Source organism: Patagioenas fasciata, chromosome 1 (assembly GCF_037038585.1).
Source record: "Patagioenas fasciata isolate bPatFas1 chromosome 1, bPatFas1.hap1, whole genome shotgun sequence".
Taxonomy (NCBI): domain Eukaryota; kingdom Metazoa; phylum Chordata; class Aves; order Columbiformes; family Columbidae; genus Patagioenas; species Patagioenas fasciata.
In genome coordinates this window covers 117,129,167-117,146,603 of record NC_092520.1, presented here as the reverse complement: position 1 = coordinate 117,146,603, position 17,437 = coordinate 117,129,167, and the positions used below count along the sequence as shown (strand labels likewise).

General features: G+C 38.8%; 1 protein-coding gene and 1 long non-coding RNA gene across 5 annotated transcripts in view; both read right to left on the bottom strand.

The window, feature by feature from the left end:
* Window positions 1-17,437, bottom strand: part of LOC136104623 (arylsulfatase H-like) — a 42,175-nt gene that overhangs the window by 20,627 nt on the left and 4,111 nt on the right. The window contains exons 1-2 of one of the 4 annotated variants that reach the window (XM_065843739.2): window positions 4,138-4,234; window positions 2,208-2,388 (exon numbers count right to left, since the gene is read on the bottom strand). The exons of 2 other annotated variants lie outside the window; for them this stretch is intronic. The gene's annotated coding sequence lies outside the window, so the exon portion shown is untranslated. Of the gene's footprint in view, window positions 1-2,207; window positions 2,389-4,137; window positions 4,235-17,220; window positions 17,316-17,437 lie in introns of those variants that run through there. One more of the 4 variants, XM_071813267.1, reaches the window with a different exon arrangement.
* Window positions 6,132-10,391, bottom strand: LOC136104654 (uncharacterized). The gene is made up of 3 exons (XR_011740789.1): window positions 9,126-10,391; window positions 8,784-8,914; window positions 6,132-6,256 (listed from the first exon to the last, which is right to left on the bottom strand). It is a non-coding gene; the product is annotated as an uncharacterized lncRNA (long non-coding RNA).

Genomic DNA, 17,437 nt, shown 5'->3' with positions numbered 1-17,437 from the left:
TTTTTCTACCTACCAACTCTATGAACTTAACCTGGACTTTAAAACCCCAGAAATAACTTTTCAGTTTCTAAATATTTATTTTTATCTGGCAAGTCAAATTTTAAGAGTGAAAGCAATTTCCTGTGCTTGCTGAAATGGAAAGCACACCTAGCTGCTTTGGACAAAGAATGGCTTGGGAAATACATTCCTTTTCCTTGTGAATGGTTACAGCCTAAGAGATCTGCAGAAAATATTGCACCAGAATTGTGCAAAGAGTCATGCAGATGTACATGTGAAACTGGCTCCACTGAGGACTGGCATACGCTTATCTTCATGGTGTATACTGAAGTAAATGAGAGATGACATTCATTCCTTCACTGCGAAAAGACAAAAATCTGAGATATCCCATCCATGCAAAATCCCTACTTTTCCACACATTCAATTTCAAAGCAGCATAAGAATGAAGATGTTATTTGCTCTATTAATGAACAGGCTGAAGCTAGTAAGATTATTTACTTTCTATGACAACTAAAAACACGTTTGTAAACATAAAGTCACTTCTAAATACAGAGAACTGAAAAGTTCTATCTTGACTATTGAGAGACTTGTGTTTGTTTGTTTGTTGTTGTTTTTTTTTCTCCAAGATCAGCACATTTTCTGAGAATTTTTTTCTGCCTTTCTATTACGTAAGAGTGTTACAGGTACCTTGAATGTCTGAGGAATGCTAAACTGCCCAGAGCAGAATGTAAGTCTGCCCTATGCATTTCAAAGGATGAGCCATGGGGTAAAAAATAAAAAATTGCAGGTGCTGTTATTCTGACTAGGAAAATAGAACAAGAATAGTCTAAACATGGGGTCCCTTGATGATTTTTTCCAAGTAATGTCTAGGTGCTTGTTTGACTATGACAAAGACAATATGGGAAATAAAAATAATTTTTTAAAAAGTTTTATCTCTATTTTATATGGATTTTTCCATAGGATTGATAACGCTTCCTCTCTCTATTGGTGAGATCCTGAAAGTCAGTACTGAGAGCTCATCCTCCCTGCCCACTGGTTGAGTCAGAGATTAATGGGGAAGCAACAAGATCCCCCTGATCCAAAGCATTGGCTGTTTGAAGCAAGACCTCACTGAATGCAGATGCCAGAAGACCAATATCATGCTCTGAAAAGCAGGCTGTTATCAATGTGAAGCAAAAGACTTGCTACTAGGATCTCACTTCTTTTATTTGTATGGTAGTGATGTCTCAGAACCACAGCCTGGCAGCAGTTTCCTGAAGACCTGATGAACTGTGGCCTCTCAGGGGAGAGCTGAGGTGAGGATCGGGCAATTGCACAAAGGCATTAACCCATGAGAAGGAAGAACTAGCAATGGCTCTGCTCCTTATCTATAATGGCAACATCTTTACAGTGCTTTCACAACAGAGGCAGAGCTCTGCCTTCCCAGCACCTGGTACCCAGTGCCTTTAAAGGGCTTGGGGTACATGATTAAGCCAAAACCATCACAATGAAAACATTTTCAGCCTGTGCTGAGTAGCTGGGGATCATCAAAGCCCTTGTGAGCTGTAGTGGAACAAAGGAAACAGACAGATCTGGAGAGCTTGATTTCCCATGGGTGTTGACAAGCTTTCCAAGTTGGTCCAAGAGCTCTGCTGCCTTTCACTTGCTCCCCACAGATTCCTGCAGAACAACCAGCTGGTCACAGCAGGCACATTGGGTTTTAGACAGAGACTTTGTAAAGTCCCTCATAACAGCTGTGAGTTTCAAACCAGGGTGGTATTAAAAAAAAAAAAAAAAAAAAAAAAAAAAGAGTCTTAATGCTGTTGGTGGTGGCATGATTAAAATTAGAGCTTCCTGATTTATGCAAGAATATTTTAGGAGCACTGCCCTTACTGAAGGACTAGAATAAGTACCAAACTTGTTTAAAAAAAAATATCAGTTTAAATATACGTATTTACATTTCTCTGTTAGAGGCTGATTCCTTCTAAAAGCAGAGCCCTAGTATGTGATGAACCCAGTACTGGGCCCTAAGGCTTGTCCAATTTCCTTAGCTGTTAAAAAACTTAATTCATAAATCTAACACCAGCCACTAGAAATCAGTAGTTACTTACAGAAATCCGAGAAAACATCAGACAGTAATTCCCTCTGTAAGCCAGTGCACCACAATAAATTACCATCAAGACTACTAAAAAAAGTCAACCGCTTTTATCATAACAATGTGGAAAACAAACCCTCGTCTCAATTATTCTTCGGTCTCCAAAATCCCTCTTGCTCCTTGTGTCCTTAGCAGTCCTGATCCTCCAAGACGTGCATGGAAGGAAGCGAGCTGGGACTTGCTCCTTCTCTTCTCACTCTCCCAGTCTCCAGCACAGACAGTGCCCGGGACCACCACCAGCAACAGCCAAACTGAAACTGTCACACAGGTTTTACATGAATTCCAAGCAGAGTACAAAGTCCTTATTCTTGAAAAACTGGCACAACACAGCTACTGCCTTTGCTAGAGTCGCTATCTAGTTAATTCAGTGCATATTTGTACAAAGCCTGTCACTGCTCTACTTTAGTGCCTCAAAAGAGATAAGAACAAGAATAACAAGAGGTTCTATAAATAATAATGGAAATAGCCCTGGTTTTTTTTCCTTCCACCCTACTTTTCCACCCTTCCAAGCAGCATAACAGGACTAGGTTGTCCTCCCCCTTTTCTTCTGTCATGTTTTTTCTTCATTATATTTTCAGGACAGGTAGACCTACCCGTGCTAAAGATATTAATTGCACTTTCTTCCCCTACGCCCAGGAACTGAATGTTTAGTATTCTTCTCCCTTCCTTGCTTTTTTTCAGAACTTAACTCTGATATAATACACTTTACCCTTCAAAAGGTCTTGAGCAATTACTTGGAGGAGCTCTTGCCTTTTCATTGCCTGACATTTCAGTTCTCCAAGTTACTTGAATACAGTGAATGCTGAATTTAACACTGTGTTCTGGAGAAATCAGTAGGGATCAATGAGGTGGAAAGATGAAGCAGCTTAAACTATCAGACTCATATAATACAGTAGCAGAGATAACCAGGGTTGGAGGCAGTTTTTTATTTGTTGGCCTCCTTGCACTTATGACTATATTCAATTATTTTTATAAGATATAAGTTGTCAAATTCAGCTCCTTTTACTCACACTTATTTGACTATAACACTTACTTTGTATGACTACATAACAGCTTTTGATGTTTCTGGTGCAAAGATTTTTCTTGAAAAAATACATTTCTCAAAAATTACATCATGCTTTGGGAAAGATGGATCTTTGAAAATCACCAATAACATAAGTATTAATTTTCAGTTGTCTTTGGTCCAACTTATGACTAAACATTTCTCTCAGCCCTTCTAGACTGTTTACATCTTCCTCACCATGTGATCACTACTGAAGATGTGCCCATGCTGCTGCTGGTATACCTAAAATACCCAAATCAAACCCTGAAAACCCCCATCTTTAATTTTTTCCCTGATAACTCTATCTGGAAGGGAAGGAGCCATTCTGCTTGCACAAACCTTGCATCCTTTTCCTCACTACTACATTAGTGACCCAATACAGAGGTAACAGCTGTGATGACTTACTACCTTCAACAGAACTAAGCTTTAAACCAAGAGTTTTTCTAAACAAAAAAAACCAACCAAACAAAACCCGTTTGAATGTTTGTCTCTGCATTCTAAGCCGTACAGTATTTATTCCTCTTTGGCTAATCATTTTTTTCACTGTGTCTGAGCACAGGAAGCTGCTTTTTACTCCCTACTGCATACAGGCAAATTCTCTGCCAGTAAAACTACAATTTTTGAGTCATTGTGTGCTTTATACTACTACTTTCTATCTGGCTTTTTGCACATGTCTAAGTACTAAAAACAATCACTGGCATTCAGATAGTTCTTTCTACCTTTGACAAGTTTTCAGAGTGACCTTGTAGTAGTGAAGAACAAAAGTATTGAAAAGACACAAACAGAAATTTGAAAAATTGTTTCTATGTCACACATATAAAAAAAGACTAAGAGGTAAAAAGAAAATTGTTAATCAACTGAACTGGCTGAGCAAGTAAAACATTTGTAGGGGTATTCCTTAAGGAGTGGGGGATGGGATGACAACAACAAAAAACGAGCTAAAATAATGTTTCCATTTACTCACCTCAACCTCCAAGTTCTTCAGAGTTCTAGCAGCACACTTATAATAAACTCTGACTTCATCTACCCCTACAAAATACTCAGTCATTAATGCAATTCAAAGCCCTAAAATCTCTGCAATTTCACTGCAAATTTCAGTGCCAAGTCCTATTTCGTTAGAAAATATGGCTTGGGTCACACCCGAGGATTTTTATTCTGTTTCTGTGTTGTTTTCTTTTTTTGTGGAGAGGATTTTTTTTTTTTTTAACTACTATTAGCAGGACCCCTTTTTACAAGTTGTAGTTTGTAAACCTATGTATGTATACTACTACCAAATATTTTTGAGTATTAATTCCAATATTACTCTCAAATTAACCTTGTTTTTCTGGAACTGGCATTGAAACCGTACAAGTTATTAATCCAAATCATTTTTATAGCCATCTTATATTCAATAAAATTGCTGTTTTGTCAAATTAGTAGGCACCAGGACCTCTTTCTGAAGAGCAAAATGCTTCTCTCTCTTTTGCAACTGTTGCATAGTTATATTGGACAAATCCCTGACATTTGGACTTTGCATTGTCTGTGATATATGTTATTGTCACCCAGCTAAAGCTGCAGATCTGTCCAAGAAACTATTCACAACCTGAGGATGATCCCTCCCTAAATCGGGTTCACTCTGTCTTGGGTGCTGCTCAACATCTTGACAAAATTACTGCAGCGATAACAGGGAACAACAGGAAACAAGACTGACACAAACTACTATGTTTGGATAGAGTACAATCATGATTTGTGGAGTGTAGGGTCACGACTGCAAATATCTAGAATTCTGTGCAAGTCTACTATTTCTTACAGCTGCCTGCTCAGCACCATACACTAGGCTTTCAGCAGAGTTCTCCAGTTGTCTTCTCCAAGGAGCCGTAAGTCAAGCAGAGTTTAAGCACACAGCTCTACAGCAGCCTCTTACATGCAAAAATGCAAAACCAGTCTCTGTTCAAGCCCTTTACCATACCAGACAGCATTTCCTTAGACCTTTGGCTAGTGGTGAAGAATGAAGGGGAAAAGTCTCCAATCAACATTCTTTTCCTTTATTGTCATCCACTTTGCTTCCCAGAGAGAGAAAGAAAACAATTATTTTCCGAAAGCTTGGTCAACAGAGGACTCAGTGCCACATGACATGTTAGTAGACATCAGTCTCACAAACTTGGTGTGATAAGAAAGGTGACAGCACACAAGCAGGATAGGAATGTCCCACAGCACGGCTGTAGCCATGGTTTCCACACCACATTGGACAAAGAAAGCTGCTCTGGGACTTCAGTAAGTGTTCTGCGCTGCTCCTCTATGGCTCTTCCAATCTTCCTTATCACAACATCAAAGAGGGGCTTGGTGTCAGCTGACAGAGGTTTGGCTTCAGAAGGGTCTCGTGAGAGATCAAACAGCAGGGGAGGGTCATGATGGATCACACCTTCCCCAAAACACTGGCAGATTCCTTTTCCATAGCAAGCCCCAGCCCAGAGTGGGTGGATCATGGGGTCACATAATGAGCCTTCCAGATGCCTCCACCAGGCAGGAAAGAAATCTTATGGCACAACTACAAGACAGAAGAAAATAGAAAGTGCCTTCGAGAAATAAGAGTACAGTTATTTACTGAGGAGACCTCTTCTCACACACTCTGTCACCCCCATTGCCACAAATCAAATCAGATTCTTTATCTAGAGTACTTACTTTGAAGATAGTAAACACTAGAGATATGAAGAAAACCACATTAAATTGCCAGTGCAGTAGTACCTAGCCTGTATTCCCACCCCACTTCCTACAGGTTTGTTACTCACAAATATTTATTTGTTGTAAGATGTGTTCAGCCAGCCAGAAACATTGGTATGTCATGCACAACAATTTCAAGAATCTCAGAGATCAGTACTGATAAACACCCATCATGCAATAAACCTGTCAGTTAGCAAGGCAGCTATTGAAAGGAGAAAACTCATGTTTTGCATTTACCACAAAACAAACATTTATACTCACTGTCCTTCTGGTGCTACCGCACTGCCTGCAAGTAGGACCCACAATAGTGAAACAGGAACTTGTGCTCTGACTTTTGAGCTCTTCCTTGCAGTAAAGGCACCAAGTTTGATCCATCAATCACCCTAATGTAATGGGGAGAAAGGTATTCAGGCGAGGGCAAAACCTGACAGCGAACAGCACACTTATCGCTGCCTTTGCATTTGCTGCACCAGTGTTTGAGACAGCATAGAGAATTAGTTTGGTCATATATTTAGAGCAGACAGCAGACTGCTGAGCCAATATTTAAGCTCCTAGATTTTTTTTTTTTTTAATAGCTGGGTCAACTCATTACATTTAGCAATACAGAAACAATATTAAGAGCTTGGTCTAGCAGGACAAAGCAATTTATTCAGGAAATCAATACCAATCTCATAGTTGTTTACATTTAGCAATTTTCAAGGGAGTTTAAGGAAATCTGTTGAGAAAGGATGGCTTTAATGACTTCAGGGGATACTTGTAAGTGTCCATAGTGAAGTCAGTTTGTACCAAAACAATGTCAGCCATCAATTCTTTCCTGAATGACGCTGAACCTGGCTCTAAAACTAACACTTTGGCAGGAACAACTGCGCCAACCACATCCACATCTGTGGGCATATCTATGAGAGTTTGCTCACTATTTTAAAATCTCGCACTAGTCTTGAGGCTAAAAGATATTAATGGGATTCCCCAAGAATGATAAGAAACACAGTAACCTTTTAATAGCTAGCTCTCCTATCAATCTTTTCTGTTGAAAACATCTCCATACCTGTCCTTTGGCAATATCCCTCCAGCCAAATGAACAACTGAAGGAAAAATATCCATAAGACTTGTAGGTTCATCAATAACTGCACCTGCAGGCAAAACTCTTGGCCACCTAAATACTCCTGGCACACGGGTCCCTCCTTCCCAGCCTCCCATGCCTTTTCCATCTGAAGTGAAATGAATCAACATACGGCAGTTCGGAAGTAAACACAAACCTTTTCACTGAATTGTTGCATTTCAAAGTACAAAAAAAAAAGTGCAATAATACACTGCTTATCCAACAGATTTGACTCTTTATTTGCATTAGACTTCACACGCTTTAGAAGGCCTCAAAATATGACATATAACTCATCCAAACCTAGAAAGATAGGGCTTGACAAACTCTATTTCAACTTTGACCACAGGTGGGGGAAGGAATAATAAATCTACCTTTGAAAACCTATACTTTTAAAATATTACTAATTAGTATCCTATTTTAATAAACAGGAAAAAAGCCTCTTTATATTCAGGGATCCCCTTTAAAATATGTGCCCTTAACACTTACATTTCCTTATGCATCTCTTCCTTTTTAAAAATTGAGATTTGGACCTGACTCTCCCAATGCTTAATGCAACATGTCTTAACTCAGAACCAAAAAATCTGAACCTATGAGATACCACATATGCTTTACTTCAAACAAAAGAGAAATATATTTTACAAACTTGCTACTAACAGAAACTAACATAATAAAGCACCCTAGTACTGGGTGTATGAAGACAATATTTACCTAACTCCCAAAGCAGAAACCTTTTAATTAATATATACAACATAGAAAAAACTTTCTCTTTGTTAGATCCCCTCAGGTTTATGAATCAGTCATCATTCACAGAGCCTCCTTTCTCAAGCAAAAGCAGGGAGTGAGATGAAGGATTAACAGACCAACTGAACGCTCATCTCTTTCATAAAGGCCAGCAACCTCCATTGCTCAACAGCAGAGCATCCACCTCATTGGAGCCAAAATACCATGTCTTTGACCTCTGCTGTGCCCTGTGGAACAGCTCAAGAAGGTTTTGAAATGGAAGAAACCTTTTTCAGGAAAACAAAAACATCAGAAGTTTGGACAAGAGGTGGATGATTCGCTGGTGATAACAGAGCCTAAGCCCTGACACATTGTGACATGTTCATAACAGGTCACAGAATGAGGTGGTCTGATGTTACAGGGCTGTTTGGGTAGATGGGAGAAAATGCAATGAATGCTTATTCTTTTGACTTGAAAAAGCCACTGCACTGCTCAGCAAGTTGAAGAATGATTCACAACAGAAAGGGATGAGAAGGAGATAAAGAGCAAGAACCTCTTAGACCACCAAGGTCATTTGGATTTTATGCCAATCACTGATTTTAGGTGGAATATAAAAGCATGCAGGGAATAAATTGTTGCCACAAGTCGTGACACAATGTGCCCTCACTCTATTCCATATCAATTAGCTGGGCAGCAATGATTTCTGGAACACAACGAGAAAAAGAAACAAGGAAATTAGGACATAATCCTATTGTGGAGAGAGAGAAAAAAAAGTGAGAGAAACAAAGACAGAAAGGGAAAGAGAGAATTCAATATGGGGAACTATCACATTTTTCCTGTAACTCTTAACTGAGAACACCAAATCATTTATAGGTACAAGGTACAAGAAAGAAAATACCTTTGTCAAGAAGACGTGCAATAATGCTTGCAACTTTACTGAAATAAAAGGCAACTTTAAGAATAAATCACTTCTGCATATTACTGATTTTTCAATATAAAAATGCAACCAATTCCAGCCTTGACAGCTTCAGCCACGCAAATTCATTATGTTTCTGGTTCTAAACTTCATATAAATTCAGTGTTTTTCCTACCCTTTTAAATACCATTCCAGCCACCTAGCTGGGCAGATCCATCATGGGCCTCCAAGTGTCCTCCATGATCAGAAGCAAAGTATGTGAAAGTATGTTTTTTCAAACCTTGTCAAGCGAATTCAGAATTTTGCCTTAAATTTAAGAAAAGAGATAGCAAGGTTCCTATTAACCAATTAGAAAGATCAAGCCACATTTATAATGTTTCAATAATAATCTTTTGCAATGCCCTAGAAGAAGCTTTTAAAAGCTTAGATGTCTGTAGGCATTCTGGCCTTCAGTTTTCTGGCTTTAAAATTCAGAGGTGCATATGTCTGAAACAAATCCTTCATGAAGGATACTTACCCACCATCCAGTCCATTTCTTCTACATTGTCTCCATATAAACCATGACAGCTCTTCCCAAGAAATTTTGCCATGGTAAAGAGTGGAGTGTGAACATGTAAAAAGGAGACAAAGAGGAGGAACGGTCCATGCTTGTTTCTTAAAAATAAACCAAAAATACAAATAATTTGAGTTGTGCATTTGGAATATTTTGAAACATTTAATATTCATCCATGCACAGACACATACATTAGATCTAGACTGTACCTACATCTTACGAATCCTCATTGATCACAGTTGATAGTTTTCTTTTTGCATTAAATGCGAGCAAGAAAAATATTTTCAGCCAGATTATTTTCAAATTCCAATATGTAAACTGGCATAACATTTGCACAGTGCTTAAATGAATCAGATGCCTAAGTCTGATGCCTTTTTAATTAAATGCAATGGATACACTCTCATATTCATGTGACTTTTCTAAGATGGTCACTTAACATTTTCAGTATATTTGCTTTTACAAACGTTAAGAAAATAATAGTTATTTTTCCCTGTTTTACAGAAAGACATTTGATGCAGAGAAATATAGAAGGCTGTGCAGATAGAACTTGAATCAAGAAAATTAGTAACCTTACTTGGCTTCCTTCTCAATCCATAAAAATAGATTTTAAATTGTTTGAGATTTTCATATAAAATAATTTTGTGCCTCATATGTATTTAATCTACATGTTTTGTAGGATTTATGAAAAAGAGCACAAATGAGGCTTGTAGAGTGAAATGTAAAAATTAGCTGGTCAATCTTGGAGCAAATACAGTAATTACAGATTCCAGAGCATAGCGAGATGGTCAGGTATCATTTGGTTAAAATCCATCTCACTTACTGTAGCTTCCACTGTGAGACAGTTGCAATTAAAATTGAAGTGCACTGTGTTCTTAAACAGAGAACTCGGATATGAGTTTCAAAGCAGTTGTCATGATACAGCTCTAGTTACTGGAGAAGAATATCGTGTTCCAAGTGCCCAGAACATTCTGGTCCCTTTAAAGAAACTACAAACATTTACTTTTCAATAAATGACACCGCCTCTTTCAGCATGAGAGAAGCAGTCCTCTCTAACCTCTTGGGCTGCTCATCGAAATACAGTTCCAATACTGCACAAAGCCATAACTGGAGTACCAAGAAATGAAGAAAAGGCCGCCTGCCAAAGTAAAACAAGCAAGTATCTTCCAGCAGATGGAAATCAAACCAGTCAATTTTCCAGCAGTGAGAGTGAGCAAGAGCAATTATCTGGCTGTGAAGCCAAACCTTAGCTTGAAGGGCTACATCCAGCTCCAGAAGTTGGTTTTCTTGACAGTTGTTTAGAACTGTGAAAGGCATACCATAAAAGTAGTCAAACCCATGATTTAGAGGATGATGACAATGATCATTGAAGGATTCACATTTTACACCTTGATGCCACTGTCCTGAAGGTTTTAAAGCAGGAAAGAAGTTAGAACATTAATGCAGACGACTCAAAAGGAGTCCAAGGTAGCATCATCAGGATCTGTTTGAGAATTAAGCAAGCCATTCAGTTTTTCAACAGAGTATTGACGCGTTCTCCTGGTGCATAAGGATACTGGGTAAAACCAGTGCCTGATCAGGTGAATGTCATACCATAATGGTGATAAACAGAAATTTGCAAGACGCACAGCTGCTCAGCTAAGGGTCACATAAGGATGGGATTTCATTAACTTTCAACGAAGATCAAGGAGTTAAAGTACTCTGACTCTCTGGCTGCTTAGATTCATTTCCTTCCTAACTTTCAATCATTTACTTGCAACTTCATTTTCACATAATGTTACAAATTTGCTGGAAGATCCAGTAAACTTTTAGTCAATGTTAACAGATATCTTGATCACCAGACTCAGGAAGATGATTTCTCAAGCGTGTCCCAACTTCATATGAAAAGGAGAAAAGGCTGTAAACCAGCCTTTCATTCTATCCCTGCCCAAAATAGAGCAAGCAGACAAAAGCTCTTGTCTGCTTAGGAAATGTGCTGGATCAAAGGACCCTGAGGTTTGCTGGGTTATGTGATTGCCAAGTAATTACAGACTCAGCCAGGAAGACTGAAGTTCATTAGACTGCAATTCAATGCGACCACATCTATTTCCAGCACTTGGAGATGACAATGAATTTGGCATAGCTGGCCCCTAGTCCCCCAGGCTTTAAGGGATACAGTGCTTACCCTACCTATCCATTTATGTGAAGGGATCCTTTGTGAGCGTCTGTCACTTGACAGTAGTAAAAATGAATGGAAGATAAATAAGAGACTTTGCCAGTTGATGCTGGAAATATTTGGTAAAAGTATGATGAACCTTGAAATTGTTGAGATCTGACCAAAGTTACAGGCAGGAAGGTGCTCTGGGACAGTGTTTCCTTGACATCTTTGCATTTCGGCTTCATCTGAGGAAAGACACCATATCATGCCCCTTTGGGACCTCATGACATCACCTGTGAGACACCTGTGCTTCATCTTCTCCTCTGTGGGTACAAACTTTGTTCCTTTCTTTCCTTATGCTCTTTAGTTGTTCCGCCTTTTGCCTCCTAAAGTCAGATGAGATACTTAAAGACATTGTTTTCTTTGGAAAAATCTCTACATGAATGAAATTCTCACAGTGGACCTGCCTTTGAAAAAAAAAAAAACAAAAACAAAAGAAAAAAATCTTAGGCCAAGTATAATAAATGCTCATCCATTATAAACATGAGGTAGTTTTTAATTCCTCTTGTTTTGAGTGCCTTGTACAGGCATTAGCATTGCCTTAAAACTCTTCAGACTGCGGCATTTTCAGTCTTCTTGCAAATAAGAGCAATTTTCCCCCTCAGCTTGTGAGAGAGGATTCGTAACTCTGACCAACTGACCATTTTGGGTGAATACAATCCCCAAACACCCTTCATATACCCAGTTCATTCTTCAAGGTCACACTGAAACATTTCCCCTTACCTATGAGTCCATTGGTATAGCCTTGTTGCTGCAGCAGCCTGGCAAATGTGGTTTCATTAGCTGGGAGCCCTCCTGACCCAGCATTCCACTGCAGCACCTGGTACCTGTTGCTGGATGCCATCCCTGATGGGTCACTCCTGTGGGCCTCTTGCTCTCTGCCAGCAGAGGCTGGGCTGCTCCTGCCAACCTCTGTGCCAAGAGCTCACCCTGAAGTCAGAGCTCATGACAAGATGTAAAGCCAAGCACGTCTTGTAGACAGTCACACAAGTGTGTCTAAGTACTTCAGGGAGTCAAGAGTTCTATTTCAAAACAAATACTGCTTGGCACAAGTTTTACCATCAAACTGATAATAAATCAGTGATGACAGTATGTAGTAGGCTTTATTTTGTGCCTGGTCCCTGCTTTTCATCTAAAATTATAGATAACAGTTGCATTTCCCTACATCAGAAGGATGTTGTACTATGTTAGGTGAGATACAATTCACCCAACATACATGCTGATTTTGCAAATAGCTCTCAAAGTAGGCACCTAATTTTCCTATACAATGCCTGGTGGGAGTGAATATTAAGTCCTCCAAAAGGCACCTTAGGTAGGTGGGGAATGGATCCAACACTCCATTTTCACCCAAATATTTTGACCTTCTGTACTATGTCACGCTAAACATGAGGAAGAAATGTTTTACACTGAGGGTGGTGAAACACTGGCCCAGGTTGCCCAGAGAGGTAGTAGATGCCCCATGCCTGAAGACATTCCAGGCCAGGCTGGACAGGGCTCTGAACAACCTGATCTAGTTGAAGATGTCCTCGCTCATTGCAGGGGCATTGGACTAGATGACCTTTGAAGGTCCCTCCCAATACAAACTATTCTATGATTCTCTTGGGCAATGAACTTGCCTGTTTGTCTTAGGAGCCGTGTTCCAACCCCTTACCTCTAACCATCACCATCAAGAGGAATTCCATTAGTTTTCCCCAGGCTGCATTGCTCTAAGGAAGTGACAGATGTCACTGCTGTTGGCATTTCTCCATACTTATTTTCATCATATAAATCTCCCACATCCTATAAAGTCAGGCCAATGCTTCACCAGCTGGTGAGGCTGTTGTTCCCATTCAGAAGTTACTTACAGAAAGTTTGAGGCTCTAGCAGTGTATTTTCTATGTCAGGTTGAGGAAACAGTGGAATTCTCCTGTTCCAGTATTTATCAGTTATTGTAGTATCTCAGCACCATGCACGGAAAATTGTAATTCAAAATAGGCCCAACCTGATCTGATAGGGTATCTGCCAGTAAGGAAAGCTTCTCTGCTTGGAGTGCAAAGCGAAGCTGCAGCGATGTGCTGAGTAAGTTTCACTCCTTCTCTTGCCAGGCGGTCAGTGTTTGGTGTCCTAAATAACATTATCAAGTTTAATAGAAGGAAGGTAACCTGAAACTTATTTTAATAAATTACCAAGAAGAACTAGAGCTTTGAACAGTTCCTCAAAAAACAAACAAACACTTTTCTTTACATATTCCAGGACTGATATAGTAAAAAGTTTAACACAGTGAGTGAAGTGGGTTGTAGCCACTGGAGAATACATTTATCAGGACACAGCCACAGAGTGCACTTGACAACACTGAAAATAAACCTAGGTGTTGTTAGTAGTGTTTGGTTTGAAAATAAAACTGAAATGGAAAGAATTACCTAAGAAAGGCTAATATTTTCCTATTTCAATACTTCCAACAGATCATTTTTGCCAGGACATTTAGACCCTGAATTCAAAAAGTTCATTGAGTCGGAAAATCTTACAGGGTATCTCAAGCTCTTGGAACCAAGACTTTCTGTTCCATGTTTTTATCATGAGCTATTAATTTCATAATATAGTGGTGTCTTTACATTGTTACATTTATGTGGGAATCTAGTTCTCTCACAATAATGGACTACAAAACCACAAAGAGTGAAAGAGCCCCCCCATCCTCCCATCTTCACCACCGGCAGAGGACAACAAGAGTTCCATAACCACATTTCCATTTCTCTGTACAATCCCAACATCATGTGAGGGAGATGCACCCAGAGCATGCCAAGAAAATGTCTGTGCTCCACATGAGTTGAGGCTTTTCAGATGTGCTCCCAATGCCCATTCAGTTCTGCTTTGCCTTTTTAGTTTTGAAGGAATGTAACCACTAGTTTTGAAGGCACATAATCACAGAATGAATTATGTGGGTAAGTCCATGAGTGTGGATAAGAGTGGTCTGAAGGACACGACAAGAAATTGGGTGAGGGATTCTGAAAAGCACTGGGTGAATAGAGTGAGGCTTAACTATGCATGAAAAGAAACAAAGTAATTAATGCATGAGAAGTAACCATAATAATAAAACACATGGCTGGAGAGTTAGCACATGGAGCAGATGGTGGGAAGAATTCCCAGAAAGAACTTCTAAAAAAAGTACTGAAATACACAGTTACTAGAGACTTGAATTAAGATATTTCTTCTATTATAATTAGGCTTTATTACCCAGGACCGGTATTATATAATGTTAAATATATTGTACCAAGAGAACTTTTTACCTTACAGTATTATTGCCATAGCAACCTATATCTCCGATGCCAAGATCATCGGCCAGAAACAGAAGTATATTGGGTATATAGTCCATAGCTGCCCTCAAGCCAAATGTGTTCCAGAACAAACATGAAGTCAGTGCCATTAGGAGACACCTCCTGAAACACAACAAAATAACTTCTTACATATATGACTCGTAAGGGTTGAAGAGTGATGAGATCACTGTGGTCAGAGAGGCTACAGTAGCTTCTCTGCAGCCCAAGAAGCAAGGACATAAATGAAGGTTGTCATCTTATTTGTTTGCCCCAGGAATTTTAGGCTTCAGTCAGTGAGACAGATTTCAAAATGTATCAAAAACTTCAAAGAGCTGAGAAAAACTAGCATGTCTAAGTTTCATAAATTCTGTGAAAATTCAGGTTACATTCCAAAGTCACTCTAGTGACTTTGAATATCTAGTCTCCAGTGAATAAAGCAGTTTTAATTATATTTGGAAGGGAAGCAAAAAAAAACTAAAGAAACTCTCCCCTTAAACTCAAAAGTACTTGAACTTGAAGCCATCTCCTCTACCACCATTCTAAGATACCAACTAGGTGCCATACCAGCATCAACTATAATAAATATCTGCTGTAAAAAACAGAATTTATATTTTTCACATACATAACAGACTTTATACATAAATATGCCTAGAACACTTGAAGCCGCATGCTTCTCCAAGTAAGTATTGCTTATCAATAGTCTTAAAATCTAATAATGGATTGATTTTTCGCTTGCACACAGTTATCAGTGCAATATATATCAGTTTTGCAGGACACGGGGCAGCAGCAGCTCTCCAGCACAGACTGAGAAAGTCCTGCAAGTCCTTTGAGGATTTGCAGTTTTGGTGTGAAAATCTTATCTACAAAAACATGTTTTTCAATGAACAATAACCACCACCTTTAACAAGAAAACACAACACACACAACTTTCTGTAAACATGACTATGAACTCCCAGCTGTAAATAAGTAACCAGTGGCTATGGGGGTTGAATCATCCAAGAACAAAGTTCCAGCTGTTTTCTTTTTATACATTCTACAATTTAGAGAGTTGTGGTGAAGCCTTGGTTTAGAAGCACTATGGGCAATTTCCATCTCTATACTTGGATTACTCAGTTTAAGAAAAGGAGAATTTTCTATTTGCCAGTGTTGTATCTCCTAAAAGTTACAGGGCACTATATCGGTACAATGAATCCTTTCAGAGCACAAATGCATTCAGCTAGAGGTGCAGGGGGAAGATCTCTAAAGGACTGTGGAAATAAACAGCCCCCAACAACCCATTTCAGGCATCCAGGCATTTTTCTTTCCAAGCTGGGGACAAGAGTAGTTCTCCCCACCTCCTTCTGCTACATTAAAAATTGAAAAGAAAAAAAAGGCAAATGATGAAATCTGCTTTTACTGATGTCTGCGGCCACATCCTAACACCATGAGAAAACAAAGTGCTAAGTGCTGGATATTTGCTGATCCCTGTGGTAATCCTGCTTGTGGATTAAGAAAGGGTCAAGGACAAATTCCATCTTTGGTAACCTACTACTTAAAGTTCCAAGTCCATATCCTAAGTTATTATGTAGCATTATTCTACATTATAAAGTAACTATGCCTACAGCTCCAAGTGATTATGTTTCAGCAATACATGGAGGAAGAATGCAAGAATGTTTAGCTACTAAGCACCAATAAAACTCAAAAAGAAAGAAGGAAAGTAGAAAATAAAACGTGTATAAATACATGTGTGTGTATATCTATAATTTTTTTCAGAATAATCTTGAAAGCTATTTCTGTAAATGTTAATATTAAAATCATAGCCAGAAACTTCCACTTGGAAGACAGATCTCATTGTTTAAAAACACAAAGGCATTAAATAATTATGTAGTTAAGATGGCTGTAAAAATAAATAAATAGATAGATAAATAAAGAAAATCACATGGCAGCTAGTATTACTAAATGATTTTACAATATCTGCAAAACATTAGGAAAATACAGATTACTGTTAAATAAAAGACTTAATTCGGATTTACACCATAGTTGAGCTCCCATAGCTTTATTGACAAAGATCTTCTAAGGACAGGTTAGAAAACACTGGCACTGGGAATCAGATGTTGAAAAAAACCTACTGAACTATCAAATTTGGGGCCTCTACTTGCCTTAGAATTATTTTCTAAGGTGATACTACTGTGCTTAATGCATAACTAGAGAATTGCAGCATTACGAGCTTATAGCAGCCTTCTGTTCAAGAAATCTGCTTTTCTTACAAGATATAATGGAGAAATTGTGTCTGTGTAAGAGCCTGGCACTGTTTCTCTAAGGGCTTGCACAAAGAGAGAGACAACTTCAGAACAGTGTGGGGTTCACAGTCAGGGAGGAATTAATAAAAAAGTGTGGGGAAGAGAGAACGACATGATTTTTAGTGGAGTTAAATTTTTTACATAGGGGTAAGGAAGGGAACAACAAAGACTTAAAGCAAAGAAAGTATCAGGAAAACTGATTTATTTGAGCACAGGGTTGCTTGGGAAAAAAAAAAAAAAAAAGGTAGGTCAGTTCAAACTATGCCATTTTAATTCTGTGAAGTGGAAACAAATACCTGCAGAGAGGAGCCAGAAATGTGTTCACCTGAGCAGAATGGCAGCAGCTGCTGAGCAAGGCAGTGGTGCAATCATCTCCTGGTAGGCAGCGATCCTGAAAATAAGTTAAGCTTATAGCAAGCAACAAATTGAGCTGTCACAAGTGTGATGTTGAGTGAAGAAAAAAGAACTCTATCACTCCTTATATTTCTTTACAAAAGAGGGACTACTGAGATA